Here is a 20,688-nt window from a genome sequence, read left to right as displayed (position 1 = left end):
ATAAGGTCCATGAACACAGCTGGTGCATTAGTTAAACCAAATGGCATGACCATAAACTCGTAATGACCGTAACGCGTTCTGAAAGCAGTCTTTGGAATATCATCTTCTTTCACCCGCATTTGATGATACCCGGAACGTAAGTCAATCTTTGAATAAACAGACGAGCCTTGTAGTTGATCAAATAAGTCGTCGATTCTCGGTAGTGGGTAGCGGTTCTTGATGGTAAGTTTGTTCAACTCTCGGTAGTCGATACACAACCTGAATGTACCATCTTTCTTCTTGACAAACAAAACAGGAGCTCCCCACGGTGATGTGCTTGGTCGAATGAAACCACGCTCTAAAAGTTCTTGTAATTGGCTTTGCAGTTCTTTCATCTCGCTGGGTGCGAGTCTGTAAGGAGCACGAGCTATTGGTGCAGCTCCTGGTACAAGATCTATTTGAAATTCAACGGATCGATGTGGGGGTAATCCCGGTAATTCTTTCGGAAATACATCGGGAAATTCTTTTGCAATGGGAACATCATTGATGCTCTTTTCTTCAGTTTGTACTTTCTCGACGTGTGCTAGAACAGCATAGCAACCTTTTCTTATTAGTTTTTGTGCCTTCAAATTACTAATAAGATGTAGCTTCGTGTTGCCCTTTTCTCCGTACACCATTAAGGGTTTTCCTTTTTCTCGTATAATGCGAATTGCATTTTTGTAACAAACGATCTCCGCTTTCACTTCTTTCAACCAGTCCATACCGATTATCACATCAAAACTCCCTAACTCTACTGGTATCAAATCAATCTTAAATGTTTCGCTAACCAGTTTAATTTCTCGATTCCGACATATATTATCTGCTGAAATTAATTTACCATTTGCTAATTCGAGTAAAAATTTACTATCCAAAGGCGTCAATGGACAACTTAATTTAGCACAAAAATCTATACTCATATAGCTTCTATCCGCACCCGAATCAAATAAAACGTAAGCAGATTTATTGTCAATAAGAAACGTACCCGTAACAAGCTCCGGGTCTTCCTGTGCCTCTGCCGCATTAATATTGAAAACTCTTCCACGGCCTTGTCCATTCGTGTTCTCCTGGTTCGGGCAATTTCTAATAATGTGGCCCGGTTTTCCACATTTATAACAAACTACATTGGCATAACTTGCTCCGACACTACTTGCTCCGCCATTACTCGTTCCGACACCATTTGTGCCTTTCGTTCTATTAACCCCTGGTCCGTAGACCTCACACTTCGCCGCGCTATGACCATTTCTTTTACACTTGTTGCAAAATTTGGTGCAGAACCCCGAGTGATTCTTTTCACACCTTTGGCATAGCTGCTTCTGATTGTTGTTGTTGTTGCGGTTATTATTGTTGTTGGGATGATTGTTGTAGTTGCTGTTGTTGTTGTTGTTGTTGTTGTTGTTGGGCTGTTTGTTGTAGTTGCGATTGATGTTGCGATTGTTGGGATAATTGTTGCGATTATTGTTGTAATTGCTGTTGTTGTTGTATTGGTGATTCTTATCACCGTTTTCCTCCCACTTTCTTTTGACTTGCTTCACATTGGCCTCTTCAGCAGTCTGTTCTTTAATTCTTTCTTCAATTTGGTTCACGAGTTTGTGAGCCATTCTACATGCCTGTTGTATGGAGGCGGGCTCGTGTGAACTTATATCTTCTTGGATTCTTTCCGGTAATCCTTTCACAAACGCGTCGATCTTCTCTTCCTCATCTTCGAATGCTCCCGGACACAATAGGCACAATTCTGTGAATCGTCTTTCGTACGTGGTAATATCAAATCCTTGGGTTCGTAACCCTCTAAGTTCTGTCTTGAGCTTATTGACCTCGGTTCTGGGACGGTACTTCTCGTTCATCAAGTGCTTGAATGCTGACCACGGTAGTGCGTACGCATCGTCTTGTCCCACTTGCTCTAGATAGGTATTCCACCATGTTAACGCAGAACCTGTGAAGGTATGCGTAGCGTACTTTACTTTGTCCTCTTCAGTACACTTACTTATGGCAAACACTGATTCGACCTTCTCGGTCCACCGTTTCAATCCGATCGGTCCTTCGGTTCCATCAAATTCCAAAGGTTTGCAGGCAGTGAATTCTTTGTAGGTGCATCCTACACGATTTCCTGTACTGCTAGATCCAAGGTTATTGTTGGTATGTAGCGCAGCCTGTACTGCGGCTATGTTTGAAGCTAGAAAAGTACGGAATTCCTCTTCATTCATATTCACGGTGTGTCGAGTAGTCGGTGCCATTTCCTTCAAAATAGTTAAATGGAACAAGTTAATCATACAGAATATTAAGAGTAGTTAATAGTATTTCGTAGCATAATATGAACTCATTTATAAAAGCTTTTTCTTCATATTAGCGTTTTATAAGTTTAAATTCGGGTAGTACCTACCCGTTAAGTTCATACTTAGTAGCTAATATACAATTCAACTACTACAATTCTATATGAAAAACTGATTATAATAATATTTCGCGTTCAAACTTTTATACAATATTTTACAAACTTACAATACCGCTTATTTTACATAAAGCATGAAATATAGCACACAATAACTTTGATACAAGATAGTTGTGAAGATAATTCTAGCTAGTACACAAGTCGTTCAGCAAAGGCAATAAAGACACGTAATTCATACGTCCAGAAACAAGTCATGCATTCTGGTTTTACTAGGACTACTTCCCATCCTTGGTCTTGTGCAACATAACCGTTATGGCCGTTGATAAGACAGCGTGTTGTAACGTCGTCAAAGGGACGAGGGTTACGTAATGTCCAACAGTCCCGTAATAATCTAAAAACCTCATTTCTTACCCCAATTACCGACTCCGTCACTTGTGGAAACGTTTTGTTTAATAGTTGTAGCCCGATGTTCTTGTTCTCACTTTGGTGAGAAGCGAACATTACTAATCCGTAAGCATAACATGCTTCTTTATGTTGCATGTTAGCCGCTTTTTCTAAATCACGAAGTCCAATATTCGGATATATTGAGTCAAAATAATTTCTTAACCCGTTGCGTAAAATAGCATTTGGGTTCCCCGCAATATATGCGTCAAAGTAAACACATCGTAACTTATGGGTTTCCCAATGTGATATCCCCCATCTTTCAAACGAAAGTCTCTTATAAACCAAGACATTCTTGGAACGTTCTTCGAATGTCTTACAAACTGATCTCGCCTTAAATAGTTGTGCCGAGGAATTCTGGCCGACTCTAGACAAGATTTCATCAATCATGTCTCCGGGTAGGTCTCTTAAAATATTGGGTTGTCTATCCATTTTGTGTTTTTATAATGTAAAATAGACAAGAGTTAGATTCATAAAAAAAAATACTTATTAATACAAGCAATTTTTACATATATCATAAAGCATAAGCACACTATATTACTTATATTACACCACACGAATACAACTATCTTATTCCGACTCGCTTGTTTCTTCTTCTTCGGTTTTGGTTCGTTTTGCCAAGTTTCTAGGGATATATGATGTTCCCCTAATACGAGCCATCGTTATCCACATTGGTTTAGAAAAACCTGGTGGTTTAGAGGTTCCCGGGTCATTGTTACAACTTAAGGACTTCGGGGGTTGACGATACATATAAAGTTCATCGGGGTTGGAATTAGATTTCTCTATTTTTATGCCCTTTCCCTTATTATTTTCTTTTGCCTTTTTAAATTCAGTTGGGGTAATTTCTATAACATCATCGGAATTCTCGTCGGAATCCGATTCATCGGAGAATTGGTAATCCTCCCAATATTTTGCTTCCTTGGCGGAAACACCATTGACCATAATTAACCTTGGTCGGTTGGTTGAGGATTCTCTTTTACTTAACCGTTTTATTATTTCCCCCACCGGTTCCGATTCTTCTTCCGGTTCCGATTCTTCGTCCGGTTCCGATTCTTCTTCCGGTTCCGACTCTTCTTCCGGTTCCTCTTCGGGAACTTGTGAATCAGTCCACGAATCATTCCAATTTTCATTTGACTCTTCATTATTATTAGGTGAGTCAATGGGACTTGTTCTAGAGGTAGACATCTATCACATAATATCAAACACGTTAAGAGGTTAATATATCACATAATATTCATATGTTAAAAATATATAGTTTCCAACAAAAATGTTAAGCAATCATTTTTAATGAAAACACGGTCGAAGTCCAGACTCACTAATGCATCCTAACAAACTCGATAAGACACACTAATGCAAAATTCTGGTTCTCTAAGACCAACGCTCAGATACCAACTGAAATGTCCCGTTCTTATTGATTAAAAACGTTCCATATTAATTGATTTCGTTGCGAGGTTTTGACCTCTATATGAGACGTTTTTCAAAGATTGCATTCATTTTTAAAACAAACCATAACCTTTATTTCATAAATAAAGGTTTAAAAAGCTTTACGTAGATTATCAAATAATGATAATCTAAAATATCCTGTTTACACACGACCATTACATAATGGTTTACAATACAAATATGTTACATCGAAATCAGTTTCTTGAATGCAGTTTTTACACAATATCATACAAACATGGACTCCAAATCTTGTCCTTATTTTAGTATGCAACAGCGGAAGCTCTTAATATTCACCTGAGAATAAACATGCTTAAAACGTCAACAAAAATGTTGGTGAGTTATAGGTTTAACCTATATATATCAAATCATAATAATAGACCACAAGATTTCATATTTCAATACACATCCCATACATAGAGATAAAAATCATTCATATGGTGAACACCTGGTAACCGACATTAACAAGATGCATATATAAGAATATCCCCATCATTCCGGGACACCCTTCGGATATGATATAAATTTCGAAGTACTAAAGCATCCGGTACTTTGGATGGGGCTTGTTGGGCACAATAGATCTATCTTTAGGATTCGCGTCAATTAGGGTGTCTGTTCCCTAATTCTTAGATTACCAGACTTAATAAAAAGGGGCATATTCGATTTCGATAATTCAACCATAGAATGTAGTTTCACGTACTTGTGTCTATTTTGTAAATCATTTATAAAACCTGCATGTATTCTCATCCCAAAAATATTAGATTTTAAAAGTGGGACTATAACTCACCTTCACAGATTTTTACTTCGTCGGGAAGTAAGATTTGGCCACTGGTTGATTCACGAACCTATAACAATATATACATATATATCAAAGTATGTTCAAAATATATTTACAACACTTTTAATATATTTTGATGTTTTAAGTTTATTAAGTCAGCTGTCTTCGTTAGTAACCTACAACTAGTTGTCCACAGTTAGATGTACAGAAATAAATCGATAAATATTATCTTGAATCAATCCACGACCCAGTGTATACGTATCTCAGTATTGATCACAATTCAAACTATATATATTTTGGAATCAACCTCAACCCTGTATAGCTAACTCCAACATTCACATATAGAGTGTCTATGGTTGTTCCGAAATATATATAGATGTGTCGACATGATAGGTCGAAACATTGTATACGTGTCTATGGTATCTCAAGATTACATAATATACAATACAAGTTGATTAAGTTATGGTTGGAATAGATTTGTTATCAATTTTCACGTAGCTAAAATGAGAAAAATTATCCAATCTTGTTTTACCCATAACTTCTTCATTTTAAATCCGTTTTGAGTGAATCAAATTGCTATGGTTTCATATTGAACTCTATTTTATGAATCTAAACAGAAAAAGTATAGGTTTATAGTCAGAAAAATAAGTTACAAGTCGTTTTTATAAAGGTAGTCATTTCAGTCGAAAGAACGACGTCTAGATGACCATTTTAGAAAACATACTTCCACTTTGAGTTTAACCATAATTTTTGGATATAGTTTCATGTTCATAATAAAAATCATTTTCTCAGAATAACAACTTTTAAATCAAAGTTTATCATAGTTTTTAATTAACTAACCCAAAACAGCCCGCGGTGTTACTACGACGGCGTAAATCCGGTTTTACGGTGTTTTTCGTGTTTCCAAGTTTTAAATCATTAAGTTAGCATATCATATAGATATAGAACATGTGTTTAGTTGATTTTAAAAGTCAAGTTAGAAGGATTAACTTTTGTTTGCGAACAAGTTTAGAATTTACTAAACTATGTTCTAGTGATTACAAGTTTAAACCTTCGAATAAGATAGCTTTATATGTATGAATCGAATGATGTTATGAACATCATTACTACCTTAAGTTCCTTGGATAAACCTACTGGAAAAGAGAAAAATGGATCTAGCTTCAATGGATCCTTGGATGGCTCGAAGTTCTTGAAGCAGAATCATGACACGAAAACAAGTTCAAGTAAGATCATCACTTAAAATAAGATTGTTATAGTTATAGAAATTGAACCAAAGTTTGAATATGATTATTACCTTGTATTAGAATGATAACCTACTGTAAGAAACAAAGATTTCTTGAGGTTGGATGATCACCTTACAAGATTGGAAGTGAGCTAGCAAACTTGAAAGTATTCTTGATTTTATGAAACTAGAACTTTTGGAATTTATGAAGAATACTTAGAACTTGAAGATAGAACTTGAGAGAGATCAATTAGATGAAGAAAATTGAAGAATGAAAGTGTTTGTAGGTGTTTTTGGTCGTTGGTGTATGGATTAGATATAAAGGATATGTTATTTTGTTTTCATGTAAATAAGTCATGAATGATTACTCATATTTTTGTAATTTTATGAGATATTTCATGCTAGTTGCCAAATGATGGTTCCCACATGTGTTAGGTGACTCACATGGGCTGCTAAGAGCTGATCATTGGAGTGTATATACCAATAGTACATACATCTAAAAGCTGTGTATTGTACGAGTACGAATACGGGTGCATACGAGTAGAATTGTTGATGAAACTGAACGAGGATGTAATTGTAAGCATTTTTGTTAAGTAGAAGTATTTTGATAAGTGTCTTGAAGTCTTTCAAAAGTGTATGAATACATATTAAAACACTACATGTATATACATTTTAACTGAGTCGTTAAGTCATCGTTAGTCGTTACATGTAAATGTTGTTTTGAAACCTTTAGGTTAACGATCTTGTTAAATGTTGTTAACCCAATGTTTATAATATCAAAAGAGATTTTAAATTATTATATTATCATGATATTATGATGTACGAATATCTCTTAATATGATATATATACATTAAATGTCGTTACAACGATAATCGTTACATATATGTCTCGTTTCAAAATCATTAAGTTAGTAGTCTTGTTTTTACATATGTAGTTCATTGTTAATATAATTAATGATATGTTTACTTATCATAATATCATGTTAACTATATATATAACCATATATATGTCATCATATAGTTTTTTTACAAGTTTTAACGTTCGTGAATCACCGGTCAACTTGGGTGGTCAATTGTCTATATGAAACCTATTTCAATTAATCAAGTCTTAACAAGTTTGATTGCTTAACATGTTGGAAACATTTAATCATGTAAATATCAATCTCAATTAATATATATAAACATGGAAAAGTTCGGGTCACTACAAAAACGATGTATCGTATGTGTAAATTGGATTCCCGAGTCAAGAAATGCGTTTTGTGAACTTGAAACTTTGATTTTGAACGTTTAATGATCATTTGATGAGGTTTTCATTGTTGTTAATGATGGATTTGATTCATGAAATGTGTTTAGTTGTATTCCTCTTTAAATTACCTTTCCAACAATATAAGATACGTGTTTTGAATGTTAACGAGTCAAAAGTTATGATCGTTTGAAGTTGAAATCGTATAAGTGAAAACTGCCCCAGAATTGCTGATACAGCTGCAGATGCGGCGCATCTGAGGCAGACTGCCCAAAAATGTCAATTTTCGCTTAATTCTAAGTATGCTACACACCCCCGATCAACATGAAACTTGGACAACATGCTCATATATGATTTCTAAGCTTAGGAAAATAGTTCGGGACCCGACCCGACCCCGTTGACTTTTTTGTTGACTTTGACCAAGTTTGACTTTTAGTCAAACTTAACAAAACACTTATGCAATCGTTCTAATCTTGTTTCATACTTGATTCTTGCATGAAACTTGACAACGTGATTCACATGCTATATATTCGAGTCGTAACGAGCCATAGGACTAATTGAACACATTTCACCCGACCATGTGTCGTAACCGGTTAATTGATACAACTTACTTGTTTAGGTCAAGGCTAAGCAACTTTCATGCACACGTTTACTTTGTGAAGTACTTTTATACTCGTGCACTCGAGGTGAGATCATAGTCCCACCTTTTCAACAACTTTTATACTTTTAAATCGTGGGCTGAGAAACATATACTTTGTTACATCTTATACTACTTACTTTTATGTTTTGAACACAAGTCCGATGAAACAAACATTCTACAGCGAGTTTAGAACAAAAATTCTCAATTCGATTATCATTAGTTACACTTGCCGGGTGTAAGCGAGAACTTATGTTGTATAGATCCATATGGGTTTGACAAACCCTCATTCAAACGGTTCGCTACCGTTTATGAATGGAATATATTTTCGTGAAACAGTGTATGTTCTAACACTATTGTGATGGGGTTCTATGGAAGGAAATGTTAAGCATTGATAATTGGGTGCTCGCGAACCAACTTTTGGAATGCAACTTTTGGATGATCAATTTATGGAAATACTAAATCTTGTGGTTCAAAATATAACTTTTATTAATACACCTATGATTTCACCAACGTTTTTCGTTGACAGTTTTCTATATGTTTTCTCAGGTTCATACTTGGCTATTTGATACATGCTTCCGCGTACATTCATACTTGCTTGGGGTCGAGCATACATGCATACACTCTGATTACTTGCTTGGAGTCAAGCATGCATGCATACATACTTACGCTATTTATAGCAACTGTGATTTTCAACTTATATTATGTCGCAAGTTATTTCATTTATACTTTACAATTTTTGTAATCTTAAACTTGTTGTCGAATTGTTTATAAACTAAACTTTGCAAGTCTTGTACGTTTCAAATGAATGCGACATAATTTTGGTCAAACGAGTCTCATATAGGGACTATGACCACGCAACGGGACTTAAGTAGTTGGCGCTGTCAATGACGATTTTGTCGGGTCGCTACAGATGGTATCAGAGCTGGTTTAACCTTAGCCGTAAAGGTAGTCACGCGCGCCGGCTGTTAGGCCGGGCACTCATACGGACTATGCTTTTTGGCGGGTTAATCGTAGAGGGGGTTCTCACAGTGTTACCTGTGACGAAGCATTGGCTCTTACCCCTTGCGATCCCTTGGAATTTGAGGGTTGGCAGTTTGGCAGAAATGCGGGCCGTAAAATCAGTGTCTGAGGTACACTCAGTGGTCACCAAGCAGTTAGCTGGAAAGGCACTGGGTGGGTTTCTACCCCATCTGTCGCTACAGATGGTATCAGAGCGTTGGTTGTAGGGAACTAGGATGTGCATTAGTGTGTCTGACAGAGTCGTTAGGACGCATTAGTGAATCTAGACTACAACCGGATAGTAAATCATTGCATTCTGACATACATTTGCTATAGATAGCACTTACTTGACTACTTGTGCTTTATACTTGAATCATTCTTAGGCAAACTTCTTAATGGTACCAAGTTTTCATCATACGAACTCGTATTCTGCAACTTTCTGGTAACACGCGTAAATTCAAGATTCATACGCGTAAGGATGACGACGACTTCATTAGTCTCACTAGTTCGGGAACTCTGTCTCCCACGTTGTTATTCGCCAACCGTCTCAACTTGCTATCGGTGTCACACCGGTGTTCCTTACTATCTACCATTTCGTGTTACTACCACCACTACTCTAGGTGAGTCTAGTCATCACTATTTATCACTACGGTTGCGTACTATTCGTTATCATGATTTGTTACACTTCTCGTACCGGAATACATTATTGTTTGACTTGAATCGCATTGACGTGACAATCATTTATACATTTCCCTCGAGGAACGCTTCTTTAGAGTTGCACTAATTCTTTCGATTCAATACGAGTCACGTTAGAGACGTCGTTACACTTTATTCATTTTAAATTTTCTCGATTACACGAACTTGAATCTATGGAGTGATGTGGGAATGGAGGTATGAGATAGCGTAATATAACGACACTCGATCAACGTGGTTATATTACGGTAATTCATACCAAAGTTCTAATGACACGTGATGGTGATTGGACTCGATCAACCTAATCACCACCATGTGCCATGTACGTGATTTCATTTTTCTTGTTTGGACATCTGACAATTCCGAGAATACTGATAACAACCATACCTGGGACACATCATCGATTATTATCGAACCATACTTATGCTTCCGAACGGATGACAAATTCTTTCAACTTCAAACATATGTTACACTTGTATACTATCTCGTTTTCTTATGATTTTATCGACAAACTACAATATGCTTGTTATGCTCACATCGAGGCAGAAACTTCTCTCGCCTTACACTCGTATTTCCGTTTAAGGAAATCTTTATTCTAAATTCTCAATGGAGAGAGAGACTCTTCACATTATACTAGTATTCGCCACGAGGGTGAATAGTCCTAACGAACGTTTTTAGAAACCGATAAATCTTTCGCGGCGCGAAATTCTTGAAAAAAAAATAAAAATAAAAAAAAACTTGTTCAAATATATCTTGAGGAAATGTACCTCGTCTCGGATCGAGATTCTCGTTTCACTTCTAAATTTCAGGGTACCTTACAAAAAGCCTCGGGATCGCGTTTAAATATGGGTACCGCGTATCATCCACGCACCGACGAATAAAGCAAATGTACGATTTGAACCTGGGAAACCATAATACGAATTTGTGTTATTAACTTCAAAATTTCTTGAGAAAAGTCTTTGCCTTTAACCAAATTCTCTTACAACGATGGTTATCGTTCAAGTCTTAACGTCACACCTTTTGAAATCTTATATGACCGGAAACGTCATTCTCCTTTTGTAGAACCAAGTAAATGATAATCAAGTCACCGAACCTTGACTCATTCATGGTGTAACCGTTAAAATCCTTCCAATCCGAGAAAGGCTCGAGACGGCCCGTAGTCGCCAAAGGAGCTATGCCAATGTTAGATGTATACCTTTCGAATTCCATGTGGGAAACCTCGTAATGTTAAAAGTCACACCTTGAAAAGGTGTAATCCGTTTCGGGAAACGTAGAAAGCTAAATCTGCGATATTTTGATCCTTTGGAAATCTTGGGGCGTTTTGGACCCGTTGTTAGCCGTTTAGATTTCAGACTCAATTGAGTCTCCGTTCATCCTACATTCGATGTATTAAACTTAAATAAGTGTCTTGTGGAACAAGAACTTGTTATCCTTTTCGATGAGCTTACTATCGATGACAAACTCCGCTTCCTAGGAGGACCGGTTGAAATTTTGAATCATGAAACCAAACTCTGAAACAACGTAAAACCCCGACTGTCAAAGTTCGTTGAAATGCCCGATGAAGTACTTTCACTTATCCGTAGAATGGGCAACGCACGATCTCGATGAAGGAACAACGACAACTACTTTCAACTAAATTTCGGGACGAAATTTCTTTTAAGGTGTAGGTAATGTAACATCCCGCATTTTTCCGTTAAATTATTTTAACGACCGTCTTTTTTTATAGATAATATCTTCCGTTATCTAAATTCGTAGTTCCCGTTGACTAACGTTCATAATATTTCCGTTATTTAATTATAACATCACTCATTTACTCGAGCGTTTTCAAAATATTCGTTCGGTAAAATCCCGCACCCGCTTCTAAACTCGAGGGACTAAAATTGACACGGGGCAAACTAGTTGACTAGGTCAACTAGTCCACCCCAATCACCACCATTCAATCATCTCCATCTCTCTCTCTTTCTCTCTAGCAAGAACACACACACAAACACCCAATTCAATCATTCATCATCTAAATTCGATCTAGGAGGCTTACAACAAAACAAATTACATATTTGGAATCCTCTCTTCATCCTCTACAATTTGATACTAACTTCATCTCGTTTGGGTAACGTTTCTAAAATACTAGATTTCTCTAAATTCGTTTTATATACTTGAAATGGTGTTAGTTAGTGTCTATGGCTCGTGTCTAGCATGAATATATGATTTACTTGCTCGATTTGTTGTTTTGAGTAACTAGTATGAACAATTGAAATGGGTGTGTTTAATCTTTGATTTTGGATGAGTTAATGTTGTTAAATTGTTAAAGTTCATGTTTTAATTGTGTTACTAGCATCATTAGCTTCATTTTGATGTGTAGGTTGATTTAGAAAAGCTTCATTTACAAAATGGTTGAATTCATGATTTTGATTAGGGTTTGATGAACTCTAAAACGAACTTTTGATGTTTTGAATGCCATGAAATGTTATTATCAAGTGTTTAATTGTATTGTATGTTTAATTACCTTCAAAACGATGTATCGTATGTGTAAATTGGATTCCCGAGTCAAGAAATGCGTTTTGTGAACTTGAAACTTTGATTTTGAACGTTTAATGATCATTTGATGAGGTTTTCATTGTTGTTAATGATGGATTTGATTCATGAAATGTGTTTAGTTGTATTCCTCTTTAAATTACCTTTCCAACGATATAAGATACGTGTTTTGAATGTTAACGAGTCAAAAGTTATGATCGTTTGAAGTTGAAATCGTATAAGTGAAAACTGCCCCAGAATTGCTGATACAGCTGCAGATGCGGCGCATCTGCCTCAGATGCGGCGCATCTGAGGCAGACTGCCCAAAAATGTCAATTTTCGCTTAATTCTAAGTATGCTACACACCCCCGATCAACATGAAACTTGGACAACATGCTCATATATGATTTCTAAGCTTAGGAAAATAGTTCGGGACCCGACTCGACCCCGTTGACTTTTTCGTTGACTTTGACCAAGTTTGACTTTTAGTCAAACTTAACAAAACACTTATGCAATCGTTCTAATCTTGTTTCATACTTGATTCTTGCATGAAACTTGACAACGTGATTCACATGCTATATATTCGAGTCGTAACGAGCCATAGGACTAATTGAACACATTTCACCCGACCATGTGTCGTAACCGGTTAATTGATACAACTTACTTGTTTAGGTCAAGGCTAAGCAACTTTCATGCACACGTTTACTTTGTGAAGTACTTTTATACTCGTGCACTCGAGGTGAGATCATAGTCCCACCTTTTCAACAACTTTTATACTTTTAAATCGTGGGCTGAGAAACATATACTTTGTTACATCTTATACTACTTACTTTTATGTTTTGAACACAAGTCCGATGAAACAAACATTCTACAGTGAGTTTAGAACAAAAATCCTCAATTCGATTATCATTAGTTACACTTGCCGGGTGTAAGCGAGAACTTATGTTGTATGGATCCATATGGGTTTGACAAACCCTTATTCAAACGGTTCGCTACCGTTTACGAATGGAATATATTTTCATGAAACAGTGTATGTTCTAACACTATTGTGATGGGGTTCTATGGAAGGAAATGTTAAGCATTGATAATTGGGTGCTCGCGAACCAACTTTTGGAATGCAACTTTTGGATGATCAATTTATGGAAATACTAAATCTTGTGGTTCAAAATATAACTTTTATTAATACACCTATGATTTCACCAACGTTTTTCGTTGACAGTTTTCTATATGTTTTCTCAGGTTCATACTTGGCTATTTGATACATGCTTCCGCGTACATTCATACTTGCTTGGGGTCGAGCATACATGCATACACTCTGATTACTTGCTTGGAGTCAAGCATGCATGCATACATACTTACGCTATTTATAGCAACTGTGATTTTCAACTTATATTATGTCGCAAGTTATTTCATTTATACTTTACAATTTTTGTAATCTTAAACTTGTTGTCGAATTGTTTGTAAACTAAACTTTGCAAGTATTGTACGTTTCAAATGAATGCGACATAATTTTGGTCAAACGAGTCTCATATAGGGACTATGACCACGCAACGGGACGTAAGTAGTGGGCGCTGTCAATGACGATTTTGTCGGGTCGCTACACCATCCCTATCCCCCTAATCAACGCATTTGCTGCGAACCCGAACATGTCGATCGATGGGTTTTTAAAGGAGGATTATTAGTTTGTGTTGGATTGCGCCGTAAGTCCTATGCTTAGGCAGGTATTTGTATTTTTGCAGCCCTAAGTCCCGTGTTGGGCAGGCGTTACAAACAATTACCTCTTATGTAACAACTTAATTTGATGTATATATATTTCTGATATGCATGCGTAGTGTGTTTATTTGTTTATATATCGCGAATCAAAACAAAAGGTGAACCACATGCCCATGCGCATAGTTAACCAAAACTCATGCGTATGCGGATGGTACTGCGTAAAATAAACCAATACTTTAACAATTTACCTTTAACAATTTAGACTCAGAAGCTACTGCGTTTTTGCTTTGTCATGTACTAGAGGTGCACGGTAGCTGTATGGTAAGCAACGCAACTAAAAACAAGCCAATGTCTTTATGCTTAAGAGTTCCTCAAGCAAACCAATGCGAGAGTAATTACGCACAAGCAAACCAATGCTTGTAATTTTTTAAGTCGACTTTGCAGCCATCTAGTCTGCGTGGCGCTTGGCTAGGGGAAAACCAATTCCCTTTGCCTGCCGTTAGCGTCTAGCCTTGTAACCAAACAGGCTTTTGCCGCACGGGGGCTAGAGGACACCCCTTAAGTAGGCAGGAACCGCATACAAAAAAGATTTAAACAACAAAAGTATGCGCGAGTAAATATTTAATTGGCATTAATCACAATTACAACCGCGACACATCCAAACGGACGGAAATTACATAGAAAAAATAATGTGCTACAATAAACTGGAGTGATCAGGTCCACCTAGCTACATATAACATTTTTTCAATAATAAGTGCGTTTCACAGGTTTTTCCATCTAATGTCTCGAGATGGTACGCCCCGGTATCGTTTGCCTTCGCTACCCTGTATGGACCTTCCCAACGGGAGCCCAGTTTCCCAGTATCCTCCGCATGACTTGCGTCGTTCTGACGCCAAACCAAGTCACCGCACTTGTAAGAGCGCGAACGCACACGCTGATTATAGTACTTTGCGATTTTTTGCTTGTTATTTGCTTCGTTGACAGCCGCAGAGAGTCTGCGCTCTTCCAGCAAATTAAGATTTTCCCGCAAAGCTTCAGAGTTATTTTGCTCATCAAAATTTTGTTTGCGGAACGTTGGTACCCCAATTTCTGCGGGTACAACACCTTCTGATCCATAGACCAAACTGAACGGGGTCTCACCAGTGCTTGCTTTGGGTGTTATTCTATGCGCCCATAAAACCTTCGGTAGTTCATCCACCCAACCAACGCGACCATGACCCAACCTAGCTTTGATTCCAGCTACTATATCCCGGTTGGTGACTTCGAACTGGCCATTCGCCTGCGGATGCGCAACAGATGTAAAAGTTTGCTTAATATTAAGCTCCGCGCACCAGCTGCGAAAAGGGTCACCCGCGAACTGCGTACCGTTATCGCTAACAATTTCGTTTGGTATACCAAATCGACAGACGATGTCTTCCCATACAAAATTTTGCACCCTTTTTCCTGAGATTGCTGCCATCGGTCTCGCTTCGACCCACTTTGTGAAATAGTCGATTGCAACAATCAAGAATTTGATGTTTCCTGCGTGTGCAGAATGTGTGTAAGGTACTGATGTGAGTAACATGTTTAGAAAATAAATGATAAAATTACCTCGGCCTTTTGGGAATGGTCCGACTATGTCGATTGCCCATTTGCAGAATGGCCACGGTGAGGAGACTGGTATCATTGGATGTGCAGGTGCTCTGCTAATAGGTGCATGTATTTGGCATGATTCACATTGCTTAACTATGCGCGCAGTATCCGCGTACATGGTGGGCCAATAATATCCTAGCCGCATTATTTTTGACACAATGGACCTGTGCCCCGAATGGAGTGCGCATGCACCATCATGCACCTCGCGTACAACTTCCTCTGCCTCTTTCGGACCAATGCACCTTAAGTACGGTCCCAAATAATTCTTTCGATATAGGACGTCACCCTCAAGGGCATACAGCGGTGCCTTAACGCGAACTTTCTTTGCATCAGCGGAATCCGCAGGAGATGTGCCATCCCACAGAAAAGCCACAATGGACGTCATCCATGTTGAGCTTGATTCCTCAACTGGTGCCACTAAAGGCATCATAACAATGGATTTCGCATTGAGCTCTTCTATTAGAACTTTCTTCCCCATATGATCAAAAGCCAAGGCAGCCAGTTTGCTTAGCGCATCCGCCTTCTTGTTTTGCCCCCGCATTACGTGGGAGATTTGAAAAGCTTCAAATTAGTCAGCGAGGTTGTGAACAAGCGATAGATATTGCTGCATGGCTATGTCATGCGCTTCGAAATCTCCGCTGACCTGACTGCATACTAGCTTTGAATCCATATATGCGTGCAAAATTTTAACATTTAACTTATGCGCAATGCGCATACCTGCTAACAGAGCCTCATACTCTGCTTCGTTGTTCGTAACAGCAAAATTAAACCGCAGTGCGTATGTATGCTCTTTGCCATCTGGGCCTGTTAAAATTATACCCGCACCTGCACCAGATGCGCTGCACGCACCATCGGTGTACAATTCTCATGGTGACAAAGTTGGTGCAGGTGTATCCTGATGTTCTGCTGACGCCTCGACATCCGCAGGTAATTCTGCTAGGTAATCAGCAAGTATTTGACCCTTAACCGCACTGCGCGAAGAGAAATTTATTTCATGTTAACCTAATTCAACTGCCCACTTAGCCATTCGGCCAGAAATCTCAGGCTTGTATAACACCTGAAAGAAAAATGATTGCGTTAGTCAATGCGGTAACCCCGGTCATTGCCGCAAAGTAGGCGTTTACCAACCTGTTTGATTGGTTGATCAGTTAGAACCACGATTGGATGTGCTTGAAAATATCGGCGCAAACGCCGCGCCGTATGGACCAGCGCATATACAAGCTTTTCTATTGGTGAGTAGTTTACTTTGCTTGATGTCAGCGTTTTGCTTACGAAGTAGACCGGCATTTGCGTCTGAGAAAAACCTCAGTCGTTAAATTTCTGCGATATAAATAAAGCATGTAAATTAATGAATTACCTTTCCGTGATCCGCGATGAGGACTGAGCTGACAGCTTCCTTTGATGCCGCGAGGTACAGCGTTAGCGTTTCTCCTGATACTGGCGCAGTAAGTGTTGGTAATTCCGCAAGCACCTTTTTCATCTCCTGAAAGGCTGATTCTGCTTCCTGAGTCCATACGAAGTCTTTTTTCTTCAAACAATTTTTCAAAGTATTGAAGAATGGTAACTGTCGTTCTGCGGCTTTCGACAGAAACCGTGTGATAGCCGCAAGCTTCCCCGTTAGACTATGCACATCTTTCTTTGTCTTCGGAGATGGCAAATTATCAATGGCTTCAATCTTTTTGGGATTGGCCTTGATACCCCGCGATGTCACCACATGACCTAAAAACTTGCCTTCCTCTTCCCCAAAACTACATTTAAGCGGGTTAAGCTTCATGTTGATCCTGCACAGAGATGCAAACGTTTCCAGGATGTCCGCGAGCATGTCTTCTTCGGTGTTACTTTTAATTACCAAGTCGTCGACGTACGCTTCAAGATTTCTACCGATTTGGTGCTTGAATGCTGCGTCAATTACACGCTGATAGGTCGCGCCCGCATTCTTTAAACCGAAAGGCATCTTCGTGTAACAATAAATACCCTGCGGCGTATGAAAAGCAGTCTTGTCCTCATCTTCCGCAGCCATTAAGATTTGGTGATAACCCTTGTATGCGTCCAAAAAACACTTGTACCTAAATCCCGATAGTGATTCTACCTTACAGTCTATCTCCGGGAGAGGGTAGTTGTCCTTAGGACATGCCTTATTAATGTCCTTGAAATCAACGCACATTCGCCAGTTACCGTCAGCCTTTTTTACCAACACAGGATTTGCAACCCACGTCTGATAACGCACTTCCCGCAGAATGTTTGCTTTGACAAGGTTGTCCACCTTTGCGCACAACCAATCACTGCGGTCTAGGGCCATATGCCGCTTCTTTTGCCTAACGGGTGTCAATGATGGATTAACGTTTAACTTATGTTCCGCAATATCCCGCAGAACCCCGGTCATGTCTGACTCACGCCATGCGAAAATATCTGCGTTAGCTGACAGTATTTCATGCAACTTGCCCTTCGTTTTGGCTGACAAGCCTGCGCCGATTTTAATTCGCTTATCCGGATGTAAGCGGTTTGCTATTACTGCACAGTTTGCAAGTTGCTCTCCTACGCTAGGAGCGCTTACAGACGCGACAGAGCCACACAGCTCGGTTGCTTGATGTGATGCAACTGTGGCAATGCCTCCTACTGTGGGAAACTTAATCAAACCATGCACTACCGATGGGATGATGTTGAAACGCCGTATGAAGTTTCTCCCTAGCAGTGCGTTATATCGTGAAATTGAACGAACCACATAAAAATCGACCAATTCATGCCTGATCATATGCGGGTTCCTGTCATCCGCAAGCTCTATCATTAATATTATTCGGCCTAGCGGCCACGAGTTTTCTCCGGAAAACCCTGATAGCGTAATATCAGGCTGGCGTAACTGCGCTTTGACTTCTGCCGGAAGGAAACGATAACAATGCTCATACATAATATCGACACCGCTGCCAGTGTCAACATGCATGCGCTTAATCTGGATTCCGCAATCAGGGATGCGACACTTGATGATAATGGGCTCATTAATAGAATCAATTGACATTACATGAGGGAAAGTGATTGGGAGAAGCTCCCAATCCTGGTGATCATTGTACTTTCTCCGCTGGCTGATTTTCTCTGCGTCAACCATGTTAATGGTTAAGTCGGCATTTTTCGCTTTGTCAACTTTCTGCCACGCGAAAGTCTTAGACTTCGAAGTCTCTTCTGCGGCCTTTCCCTTATCCTTTTTAGGTGGTTTTAGATGATCCAATTTGCCCGCGCGAAGCGCTTCCAGAACCCTTTCCATCAAGTTTTTACACCGATTGGTGTTGAGACAATAATCGTCATGAAATTCACAATACTTTGTTTTGTCCCGCTTGCCAAATTCTGTAAGCGGAGTTGGAACCGCGAAGGTAGCGCACACTGGCTCCGTTGCCAAAATTTCCTTGGGCGTTTTGGACAAACTTTTGAGCAGCGCATAGTTCTGATTATTGATGCCGCGCTGATTATTGTTTCGATAATTGCCACTTGATTTCCCTCTATCATTCCTGATAGGACCACCGCTAGGATACCTTCCGCGAGAGTTGTTACCACGATTTTGATCGCGCGAACGATCATCATCGTCCTTCCTCTCGTTGCGTGAGCTAGCTGTTGGGATGTCATTATCTTCGCCACTCCGCATATAGTCGTGGCATTCATTAAGCGCCTCAGCATAAGTTGTTGGGACTGTATGGTGCAGACGCCTTACCAGTGTTGGATGACGTTCTGAGTTTATACCATGTATGAGTCCGGAAATCTGTTGCTCTGGTTTGAGATCTGGTATACGCGGGCACTCATTAGTATACCTTGTGAGAAATTCGCCCAAAGATTCCTTGGACTTCTGCACGATGTCATGGCATTCAATGTGAGTGCGCATGCGTGGTCTCTGATTCTGATATTGCAGCAAAAACTTTGTCCGCAGATCCATAAACCCGGCAATACTACCCGCCGGCAACTTATTAAACCACTCACGAGCAATACCCTGTAGTGTCATAGGAAATATCTGACACGCAACCGGATCCACCCAACTTTGAGTGCGCATTGCGCCTTCGAAACGCTGTAAAAAATCATCTGGATCGGTCAGGCCATTGTAAGTACCCAACGTGCTAGGTATCTTTGGTGCTGATGGAAACAGGTATGCGGATATATGCGGAGGAAACTTGTCAAAGGTAGTCGGTAGATCGAAGGGTGGTTTAACAGGATCCCCTTTCAAGTTTGCAAAAAAAAACGCTTCATCATGTCCTGAACAAAGTCAGGTTGTGAAAATAAGTGAACCATATCAGGAGGTGCGGCCTGCATGAATTGACTTGCAAGATTTGCCTGCCCTTGAACATTTTGCCAAGGTTGACCCTGCGTCTGCGGATATAACCAAGGCTGCTGCGTTGGAAAAGAGGGATAACTTGAAGACGCAGAGTACACAGGTGGTTGTAAAGGAAGCGAAACCTGTGGCGCAGATATCTGCGAAACCTGAGGATACACACTTAAAAGCCCAACTATATGCGATGTGCTTTGCTGCTGTGCTGTTATCGGCGCCCAATGAGAGTTTGCATCTGGGATGACACCAAACCCCCAACTATTAAGTAACGCCTGCGCATCCGTAGGAGTTAAAAATTGCGAAACTGGGCGCGGTGGTTGCCAAGGTTGCAACGGTGTAAATGACGAATTCTGCTGAATGCTCTGCGTATGCAGAGGTATTGAAACAGTGGTACTGTAAATAGGTACCTGGCCGCAGCAAACCACATGCGGTCCCATTGTTCCACCGCTATTGCCTACCAAGATGACCCTTGGATCCACTGACGAAAAGTCCAACCGCGTGGTTGTGACTGGTGAGTTTTCTCTTGGCGGTGTAACCCTGTCTGAATATATCGGCTTGTACCTCTGAAAGGGTTCGCCGGATATAGGTGGAGGGTACATCATGTACCCCGCCTGAATAGCCGCCCTCGTAGTCATAACCGGTGTCTGTTGACTACCAGACGGTGCGTTCTGA

The 20,688-nt window shown here is 39.5% G+C and overlaps 1 pseudogene; it reads right to left on the bottom strand.

The window, feature by feature from the left end:
* LOC139904291 (parthenolide synthase-like) overlaps nucleotides 1-20,688 on the bottom strand; it is a 34,158-nt pseudogene that overhangs the window by 12,338 nt on the left and 1,132 nt on the right.

Source organism: Rutidosis leptorrhynchoides, chromosome 4 (genome assembly GCF_046630445.1).
Source record: "Rutidosis leptorrhynchoides isolate AG116_Rl617_1_P2 chromosome 4, CSIRO_AGI_Rlap_v1, whole genome shotgun sequence".
Taxonomy (NCBI): domain Eukaryota; kingdom Viridiplantae; phylum Streptophyta; class Magnoliopsida; order Asterales; family Asteraceae; genus Rutidosis; species Rutidosis leptorrhynchoides.
This window is presented reverse-complemented; position numbering and strand designations above follow the sequence as displayed.